We start from the raw sequence: 11,013 nt of genomic DNA, 5'->3' as shown, positions 1-11,013 counted from the left end.
GCATCCCCCTCAGGCTCTGCTTCCTCCTGCGCCATGGGAACCACGGGGGTGGGTTTCCCACGCCCCCTGCCTCCTCTGTTCCTGGCAGGTCTCTGGGCCACTGTTTCAGGCTCCAGCTCTGCTGAATCACCCCTACTGGCTGCCATAGCATGCGTGGTCACACAGATCCACGCAGGCAAACCTAACATCTCCAAATGAGTTCGGTGCTCTACATCCTTCCATGGAGAACTCTCCAAGTCATTCCCTAGCAGACAGTCTACAGGCAAGGCATCACTGACAACAACTTCCAAGAGACTCCCCCCACTCAAAGGGAACACGCGCCAATTTGCAGAGGTGCACTGAGCTATCGCTTAACCAGGAAATCGAGTTCTGCCGACTGACCCGGTAAGCATTGGACGCGCCTCTTGAACGTCCCGATAGCCCCGCGCTACACCCTGCCCAGTTGTCTCCCCTGATTGATAATCCCTTCCTTTACCGGCAGGCCCTCCTGGTTCCAGGACCCCAGCGCGACACGGCGCTTCCGGCATTACCCGGCTCACAAGGTAAGCCCTTCTCGGCTTTACGACGTTGTGCCCTTTTTTCTGTATTTTAGATTCCCATACCTAAAACAGAAATTCTGTACACAGGTACATGCGGATGCAAGATATTATTCTTCTCCCGCCCCTTGGACCCTCGAAATAACTTCCTTGAATTACTGGTAAGCCGCCTCCTATTTTTCCCACTGACCGCCCAAACTAATCAATGGCCGTTCCCCGTCCCAAGTGTGAATATTTCCTCCCCTTTTTTAGATGAACCGACCAAGCGGACAATTCATCCTTAATTGTTTCCGGTCTAACTCCATGCCTCGCGCGCTCTTCAAGTGAGCTCTCGTACCAATTGCCCTGGACCCTCGTAATATATACTTTTGTACTACTGGTAAGACGCCTCATTTTTTCGGTTAACACCAATAATAAATGACTGTCTCCAGCCCTAAACGTTAATTCCCCCTCTCATTTAGATATACCGAATAAAGCGGACAATTCAATATAAAATTGTTCATGAAGTAAGCCCTCGTCTGCGCGCTCTTACATGAGCTCCTGTACCCATTACCCCTCTGGTGAGCCCTATATCTCTTCCTTGGGTATAGCAACAACTGTACCATTCAATTCAGACCTCCTTCTTGCAATTCACTTCGCATCACTGCGCCGTTTTTCACCTTATTGTAAATGTATCGCCGCACCAACAATCACGGTGGCATCCTCTCCCCTTGATATTCATTCGTACCACTGCGCCGTTTTTTAATTGATCTTGTTGCCACCCTTGGTTTTATTCTGAGAACCACTCACTTACACTTATGCACCTTCCTAGTCACCAACAGAATGTGCTTCTTCACCTAGTCACATGCCTGTTGACACTATAAATAAAGCCACTCGCTGTCTCCACCTGGATACAAGCGGACTAGTCCAATAATCACTGCACAATGTCACTATCATTATGCGTGTGAGAATTTAATGTACCTTTCTGTCCTTCTTTCTTCCCCTTAGGCGAAAGAGGCTTATAAATTAAAAAGGCAACCATTGCTCTGTCCTGATGATGGACCCCATCATTTAGCAAGGGGGTCCGAAACGTCGTCGACCCACTGTGTACCATATACTTGTGGAATAATTTATTATACAAAAATTGTGTAATGGTACCTATAAGAAATTCTTTGTCTAAAATTGGTATTTTACAGAGACTGTTGATTTTGCCTTACAAGCCCTTTGTGTATGTTTTTGTTTGTGTATTGTTGTGGCTGGGTACAGGCTTGTGCCCCACGCACGTGATTTGTTGAAGGTGTTATTGTGTTTTGCAAACTTTGATTTAAATATAAACTTTGAGGACCTCTGCCCGGCTGGGCATGTCTTCTCTAATATATAACTGACTGAGTCTATATTCATTTTCAATCATTTGTCTCGCTGCCAGGGACCATTGTTGTTTCCATATGATATCCCTTGATAAACCGTCTGTAATACCCAGGGAGACCTAAAAAGGCTCTCACCTCTGTCTGGGTCTTGGGGGCTCCCAAGCCAGAATGGTATGAATCTTCGCCTGTAGGGGTGCCACCTGGCCGCTCCCTACCTGGTGTCCAAAGTACACCACAGATCCTTGCCCTATCTGGCACTTGCTGGCCTTGATAGTGAGGCCTGCCCTTTGCAGAGCCTTCCACACTTCACAGAGGTGTTGCAAGAGTTCTTCCCACGTGGAGCTGAACATAGCAATGTCATCCAGGTATGCAGCGCTGAATTCCTCCAGCTCGGTCAATACCTGGTTAACCAGTCTCTGGAATGTGGCAGGGGCATTCTTCAACCCAAATTGACTTGGAACTGGAGGTGCCCCTCTGGCGTTGAGAATGCAGACCTCTCAAAGTGGGGGTTGAGGCGGTTCACATGCAAGACTCTCAGGTGCTGCCTAGGAGTCCTCAAGTTAACCAGGTAGGTTACTTCGCTCTTGCGCTCCACCACCTCATATGGCCCAGTCCACTTGTCTTGGAGTGCACAAGGCTCCACTGGCGCCTTCACCCACACTTTCTGCCCAGGTTGAAATTCGACCAGAGTAGTATTCTGGTTGTACCATCTTTTCATTTATTCCTGGCTAGCTTCTAGGTTTGGCTGAGCGAGCTTCCTGAAGCGTTGTGTCTGGTAGCGGATGGCCAGCACATAGCTGAACACATCCTGAGGAGCTTTCCCACAGGCCTTCTCCAATCCCTCCTTCACCAGAGTGAGAGGTCCTCTAACAGGGTGGCCATACAGGATTTCAAAGGGACTGAACCCTAAGGACTTCTGAGGCACCTCCCTGTAGGCAAACAACAGGCATGGTAACAAGATGTCCCACTTCCGTCCCATGGGCTCCGCTAGGCCCATAATCATACCTTTAAGGGTGCGGTTGAACCTTTCAACCAACCCATTTCCTTGAGGGTGGTAAGTAGTGGTGAACTTATAAGTTACCCCACACTCCTCCCACAGAGACTTCATGTACCTAGAGATGAAGTTGGTACCCCGGTCGGAGACCACCTCAATGGGGAACCCTACACGGGAAAAGATCCCCATCAATGCACGGCCCACCACGGGTGCTGTGATTGTCCTGAGAGGGACTGCTTCCGGGTACCGGGTGGCATGGTCCACCAAGACCAGGATGAACCTATTGCCTAAGGCTGTCTTGGGGTCCAGGGGCCCCACGATGTCTATACCTACCCGCTCGAAAGGGGTGCTCACCACAGGAAAGGGTTGGAGGGGTGCCTTGCACTTCCCTCCGCTCTTGCCACTGGCCTGAGATGTTCGGCAAGATCTACAGAATGTCCCGACGTGCTTCCTCATCTGGGGCCAGTGGAAGTGGGTGACAAGCCTAAGTAGGGTCTTGTCTTGCCCCAGATGTCCTGCGAGAGGCACATCATGAGCCAGACGCATTAGGAAGTTCCTGAAGCGCTCTGGTACCACCAGCACAAGGGCTGCACCGGGCTCAGCGAACTTAGGCTCACTATAAAGCAAATCATCTTCCCACTAAATGAAATGATCCTTGGACCCTAGGCCTGCTGCCTTGTCTGCGGCCTGTTGCCACATACCAACGAGAGAAGGGCACTCCTTCTGCGCCTTGCAGAACTCCTCCCTGGAGATGCCACCTTCTTGCTGCCAATGGGTGAGCTCAGGCAGTTCCCCCGTTCAGCCACTTGTTCCCTGGTAGGCTCCAGGGCATCCCCCTCAGGCTCTGCTTCCTCCTGCGCCATGGGAACCACGGGGGTGGGTTTCCCACGCCCCCTGCCTCCTCTGTTCCTGGCAGGTCTCTGGGCCACTGTTTCAGGCTCCAGCTCTGCTGAATCACCCCTACTGGCTGCCATAGCATGCGTGGTCACACAGATCCATGCAGGCAAACCTAACATCTCCAAATGAGTTCGGTGCTCTACATCCTTCCATGGAGAACTCTCCAAGGCATTCCCTAGCAGACAGTCTACAGGCAAGGCATCACTGACAACAACTTCCAAGAGACTCCCCCCACTCAAAGGGAACACGCGCCAATTTGCAGAGGTGCACTGAGCTATCAGCTGCAACTACCCGGCAGAGTACATTGGGGATACAGTGCTCTTCAGACTCTCACTGACACCTCACGGATGTCACGCTGGCTCCTGTGTCTCTCAGAGCCTCTATCTCCCTTCCATTGATGATCACCTTCTGCCTGTATTTCTTAGTGTTAGGGGGCAGTAAGGTTTTTTGGACCACCTCTTGGTCTCCTAAAGAGACAAAGGTCATAACTGCTAGCTCCCCCATCCACTGGAAACCAAATCCCCCCCCAGAGGTACACTTGCTAAACCTGGGGCAGGAGCACCAGTGGGTGCTCGGTTTTTCTTGGGACACCTGGATGAAAAGTGGCCCACCTTGTTGCAGTGATAGCATGCAGAGGGACCTTGGTTATCCCTTCTGCCCCTAGGGGGCCATGGCTGTCTAGGTCTGGGGGGGACTCCTTTCCCTGGGAACTATTTTGGGGCCGTTTAGAGAACTCCTTTTGGTTACCCTTGTCCCCCCCACTCTTCTGCGGGGGACCCTGCCCACATTTGGCCATGGTACCCACAATTCCTCTGTGAACCCTAGTACTGGTCTAGCGGTCTGCCTCCTTAGCAAGCTCAATGGGGTCTGTCAGCTTGCTGTCTAAAAGATGCTGGCGCAGCTCTGGAACACAAAGACTACTCAAGTGCTCCCAACTGATAAATGCAATAACCCCTTCCAGTGCACGTGAGTACAAATTCACACATTCCATCCAAGACTCAGACTCTCTCTTCTTGGAGTTTCTAAACTGCAGTCTGTACTGCTCTGGAGTAAGTCCATACCTGAGACATAGGGCCTCCTTCATATTGGGGTAGGTCATGGCACCTGCTAATTCTAAGTGTTCTAGAGCACTCCTCCCAGAAGCCTCACAATGTTTCCACAGGCCCGCCCCCCAATGCTGTTCAGGCACACCATTCATTCTTAATGTAATTTCATAAGAAGTAAACCAGGCATAGATATCCTCACTCCTATTATAATTCTGTACCAGGTCCTTGGGAATATATACTTTACCCCCCTGCACTGGCTGTGTGCTGCCACCATTTGAACTGGAATCCACCTGTTTGGCCTTGATATCCAGTTCTCTCATGCTCAACTCATGAGCCAAAAGCAATTTCTTTTCCTCCAGGGCACTGACATTTTTACTCTCCTCCGCCGCCCTGTCTCTTTCCGCTCTTTTTCTTTCTTTTTCCATTTCCATTTTTAATTTCAGGACCTCCAAGTCATGGTCCCTTGCTCTCTGATTTTCTTGTAACTCTTCTTGGGTGAAACCCTGTTGGAATGGTTGCTGCCAGGCCTTGAGCCTGGTCTGCTCACAGGCAGATCTGTGGGTTGAAAACCACTTCCTCCATTTACATCATTTCCCTCTTGGGCCTCCCAATGGGCCTTCAAGATTCTCTGCAACTCCTCCTTCCGGTGGCCGCTCTTGAAGGGGCACTCAAATTGGTCGCAGAATTGCATAAGCTGTGTAACTTTGTAGGAATACAGATCCTCAATGCAAAACTTCAATTCTGCCTCCTCCACACTGGGTGCTTTTCCATTCACAGACATGATGCTTAGAAGAGTTACACAAAAATAGAATCAAAAATCAAAATGTAGTATGCGGTGGCGTAGTGGTCTGCACTCACTAGTGATATACACCAATCACTGTAGTTCTAGTACAAATACAAGTTTAAATCCTACCGCTGACCAACAATGTTAGAACTGGGGGTCTCTATATAGCAGAGGTAGGTACCACTGTCCAAATAGGGACCCTTGCTTCTACACAGGGTAAGGAGGAAACACTCTTTAGATAACCTCTGCTCACCCCCTTGGTAGCTTGGCACAAGCAGTCAGGCTTATCAAAAGGCAATGTGTAAAGTTTTTCTTACCAACACTCACAGTAGCACAGTGCAAACACCACAAACTGACTCCACAACAGTTTAGAAAAATTAAAGTATTTAATCTAAACTACACAAGACCAAAACTACAAAAATCCAACATACACAGTTCAAGAATATGGTTGCGAACGAGTTCTCAAAGTTGCGATAAAAATAATCCACAGTTGCGTGAAAAGTTAACAGTTGCGTCATGTTTAGCCAACAGTACCTTTAAATGCGACAAAGTTCCAAAACAGAAGCTGGTGCAGTGGAAAACAAGCGATGCGTTGCTCCTGAGACCATGGGGAGGCATTGGCGACAGCCCCGCTGCGGCAGCGGGCGTGTTGCGACAAATCCGGTCTGCATGGGGAGGAAGGCAATGACTTGTATGGATTACGGTGCGCAGGTTCCGTAGGAAGCTTGTTCTTGCAAAGGCATGATGCGATGATCTGTAGGGGCTGCGACGATCTCCGGGGCTTTTCGATGCGATGGCTCTGCGACGATGTTCGCAGCAACGTGAAGCGATCCGCAAGCAAGCAGTGCGGCGATCTTACTCAGCGATGACAGGCTCGGCGACGATGCCCGCAGCGATGGTGATCTTCCCGCAAACGAAGGATGCGACGTCTCTGGCAGCGGCAACAGGCGCTGCAACGATCTTGGTCTTCGTAGGGGTGGGAATTTTCTCGCTAAGCCGGGATGCGTTAAAACTTGTAGAAAGTTCCGTAAAAGCTTGGTTTCCAGCTTCCCAACACAGGTACAACTTCCAGAGGCACCACACATGGGCCAAGCACTCCAGGAAGGACAGACCTCTCTCATAGCAGAGTTCTGGGAAGCTGGGGGTGAAGTCCTTTTGTTCCTGGGACTTCTTACTAGGGAGCCAGCTCTTCTCAGGCCCTTGGAGATTGATTCAAGCAAGGGGACACAGCACAAAGCAAAGTCCTTCCCCTCTCCTTGGCAGCAAAGCAACAGCAGGTCAATCCAGCAGAGCAACATCAGGACAGTCTTCCTTCTTCAGTTTCAGCTTTCTCCTTGGCAGAGGTTCCTTCTTGATTCCAGGATGATCTAATTTTCTGTGGTCTGGGGTCCTGTGCTTATACCCCTAAAAGTCTTTGTTCCCTTTGTGCAGGAGGGCTCTGATCCCAGTCTGAACCAGTTCTGGGTGTTCCTTGAGCACTTTGTTTTCCTGGCCTCTCCTTTCCTTTCAGAGAAAGGGGCAGGGTCGTCAGCCACCCAGCAGGAGGTGGAGCCAGCATTGTGGAAGGCAAGCACAGCCCTATTCAGGCCCAGGTGCTTCCCCCTCCCACTACTCCAGATGAAGATGGAGCTATTCAGCCCAGGGATGGCCCACTCAGACTCTGGGTGCCACCCAGCCCCTGTCACTCACAAACCAGACAGTCAATTCACAAACAAGCCAAGGCACACAGAAAGGTCAGACGAGAGAACAGCAACTTTCTAAAAGTGCTGTTCTCAAACACAGGGTTTAAAAACAACCTTTCCTAAAAGATGTGTTAATAAATTCTGAGTTCAGGGATACCAGACTTTTATGTCCTATCTTGCTCCTATGGGAAGATATGCTGGTAGTCACCGTAGCCAGCATCCCCATGATAGCCTATGGGGCAAGGTAGCCTTACAATAGTGAAAAACGAAAATGGCTGTAATTCACTACCAGTACAGAAAAGGGGGTGGTGATGAACAGAGTGTCTGAATTAAGCAGACCACTCTTACCCAGTCCAAAGATCAGGGCTTGATTCATCACCGTTATTTATCTCACTGCCCCATCCCAGCTCAGAACCTGGCTATATGCAAATTAGTCTGTCCCTGGCCCAGTGCATCATGGGAACAGGGCAGACCAAACTACCAAGCCAATTCTTCACCAGAAAGGAGACAAGCTACCGGGGACCGGTTTCTGGCATTTCAGCCTCTTCGGCCCGGCTTGCTTGAATCCTGATGGAGCAGTGAGAAAGGGACTCATGTCTGAGTATACCCTGCCACACCTATAGTGGCCAAAAACGATACAGAAAAGGGGGTGGTGATGAACAGAGTGTCTGAATTAAGCAGACCACTCTTACCCAGTCCAAAGATCAGGGCTTGATCCATCACCGTTATTTATCTCACTGCCCCATCCCAGCTCAGAACCTGGCTATATGCAAATTAGTCAGTCCCTGGCCCAGTGCATCATGGGAACAGGGCAGACCAAACTACCAAGCCAATTCTTCACCAGAAAGGAGACAAGCTACCGGGGACCGGTTTCTGGCATTTCAGCCTCTTCGGCCCGGCTTGCTTGAATCCTGATGGAGCAGTGAGAAAGGGACTCATGTCTGAGTATACCCTGCCACACCTATAGTGGCCAAAAATGATACAGAAAAGGGGGTGGTGATGAACAGAGTGTCTGAATTAAGCAGACCACTCTTACCCAGTCCAAAGATCAGGGCTTGATCCATCACCGTTATTTATCTCACTGCCCCATCCCAGCTCAGAACCTGGCTATATGCAAATTAGTCTGTCCCTGGCCCAGTGCATCATGGGAACAGGGCAGACCAAACTACCAAGCCAATTCTTCACCAGAAAGGAGACAAGCTACCGGGGACCGGTTTCTGGCATTTCAGCCTCTTCGGCCCGGCTTGCTTGAATCCTGATGGAGCAGTGAGAAAGGGACTCATGTCTGAGTATACCCTGCCACACCTATAGTGGCCAAAAACGATACAGAAAAGGGGGTGGTGATGAACAGAGTGTCTGAATTAAGCAGACCACTCTTACCCAGTCCAAAGATCAGGGCTTGATCCATCACCGTTATTTATCTCACTGCCCCATCCCAGCTCAGAACCTGGCTATATGCAAATTAGTCTGTCCCTGGCCCAGTGCATCATGGGAACAGGGCAGACCAAACTACCAAGCCAATTCTTCACCAGAAAGGAGACAAGCTACCGGGGACCTGTTTCTGGCATTTCAGCCTCTTCGGCCCGGCTTGCTTGAATCCTGATGGAGCAGTGAGAAAGGGACTCATGTCTGAGTATACCCTGCCACACCTATAGTGGCCAAAAACGATACAGAAAAGGGGGTGGTGATGAACAGAGTGTCTGAATTAAGCAGACCACTCTTACCCAGTCCAAAGATCAGGGCTTGATCCATCACCGTTATTTATCTCACTGCCCCATCCCAGCTCAGAACCTGGCTATATGCAAATTAGTCTGTCCCTGGCCCAGTGCATCATGGGAACAGGGCAGACCAAACTACCAAGCCAATTCTTCACCAGAAAGGAGACAAGCTACCGGGGACCGGTTTCTGGCATTTCAGCCTCTTCGGCCCGGCTTGCTTGAATCCTGATGGAGCAGTGAGAAAGGGACTCATGTCTGAGTATACCCTGCCACACCTATAGTGGCCAAAAACGATACAGAAAAGGGGGTGGTGATGAACAGAGTGTCTGAATTAAGCAGACCACTCTTACCCAGTCCAAAGATCAGGGCTTGATCCATCACCGTTATTTATCTCACTGCCCCATCCCAGCTCAGAACCTGGCTATATGCAAATTAGTCTGTCCCTGGCCCAGTGCATCATGGGAACAGGGCAGACCAAACTACCAAGCCAATTCTTCACCAGAAAGGAGACAAGCTACCGGGGACCGGTTTCTGGCATTTCAGCCTATTCGGCCAGGGACAGACTAATTTGCATACAGCCAGGTTCTGAAACTGGGATGGTGCAATGAGCTAAAAAACGGTGTTGGATCTAACCCTGATCTCTTGACTGGGTGAGAGTACTCTGCTTAATTCAGAGACTCTGTCCATTACCACCCCTTGTTGTAAATAATTTTGTCCACCCTAAGCGTGGAAGGGTATACTCAGATGTGAGTCCCTTGCTCATTGCACCATCAGGATTCAAGCAAGCCGGGCCGAAGATGCCTGAAATGGCAGAAACCGGTCCCCGGAAGCTTGTTTCCTTCCCAGTGTAAGAATTGGCTTTTGTAGTCTGGTCTGCCCTGTTCCCATGATGCACTGGGCCAGGGACAGACTAATTTGCATACAGCCAGGTTCTGAAACTGGGATGGTGCAATGAGCTAAAAAACGGTGTTGGATCTAACCCTGATCTCTTGACTGGGTGAGAGTACTCTGCTTAATTCAGAGACTCTGTCCATTACCACCCCTTGTTGTAAATAATTTTTGTCCACCCTAAGCGTGGAAGGGTATACTCAGATGTGAGTCCCTTGCTCATTGCACCATCAGGATTCAAGCAAGCCGGGCCGAAGATGCCTGAAATGGCAGAAACCGGTCCCCGGAAGCTTGTTTCCTTCCCAGTGTAAGAATTGGCTTTTGTAGTCTGGTCTGCCCTGTTCCCATGATGCACTGGGCCAGGGACAGACTAATTTGCATACAGCCAGGTTCTGAAACTGGGATGGTGCAATGAGCTAAAAAACGGTGTTGGATCTAACCCTGATCTCTTGACTGGGTGAGAGTACTCTGCTTAATTCAGAGACTCTGTCCATTACCACCCCTTGTTGTAAATAATTTTGTCCACCCTAAGCGTGGAAGGGTATACTCAGATGTGAGTCCCTTGCTCATTGCACCATCAGGATTCAAGCAAGCCGGGCCGAAGATGCCTGAAATGGCAGAAACCGGTCCCCGGAAGCTTGTTTCCTTCCCAGTGTAAGAATTGGCTTTTGTAGTCTGGTCTGCCCTGTTCCCATGATGCACTGGGCCAGGGACAGACTAATTTGCATACAGCCAGGTTCTGAAACTGGGATGGTGCAATGAGCTAAAAAACGGTGTTGGATCTAACCCTGATCTCTTGACTGGGTGAGAGTACTCTGCTTAATTCAGAGACTCTGTCCATTACCACCCCTTGTTGTAAATAATTTTGTCCACCCTAAGCGTGGAAGGGTATACTCAGATGTGAGTCCCTTGCTCATTGCACCATCAGGATTCAAGCAAGCCGGGCCGAAGATGCCTGAAATGGCAGAAACCGGTCCCCGGAAGCTTGTTTCCTTCCCAGTGTAAGAATTGGCTTTTGTAGTCTGGTCTGCCCTGTTCCCATGATGCACTGGGCCAGGGACAGACTAATTTGCATACAGCCAGGTTCTGAAACTGGGATGGTGCAATGAGCTAAAAAACGGT

The 11,013-nt window shown here is 50.0% G+C and overlaps 1 long non-coding RNA gene across 1 annotated transcript; it reads left to right on the top strand.

Annotated features, from left to right (window-relative positions):
* Window positions 1-625: 625 nt before the first annotated feature.
* LOC144761496 (uncharacterized) lies at window positions 626-1,578 on the top strand. Its single transcript, XR_013595747.1, has 4 exons — window positions 626-697; window positions 789-915; window positions 998-1,096; window positions 1,524-1,578. It is a non-coding gene; the product is annotated as an uncharacterized LOC144761496 (long non-coding RNA).
* The last annotated feature ends 9,435 nt before the right edge of the window (window positions 1,579-11,013 follow it).

The sequence above is a fragment of the Lissotriton helveticus genome, chromosome 6, assembly GCF_964261635.1.
Source record: "Lissotriton helveticus chromosome 6, aLisHel1.1, whole genome shotgun sequence".
Taxonomy (NCBI): Eukaryota; Metazoa; Chordata; class Amphibia; order Caudata; family Salamandridae; genus Lissotriton; species Lissotriton helveticus.
Note: the sequence above shows the minus strand (reverse complement) of the source record. Positions and strands in the feature narration are given on the sequence as shown.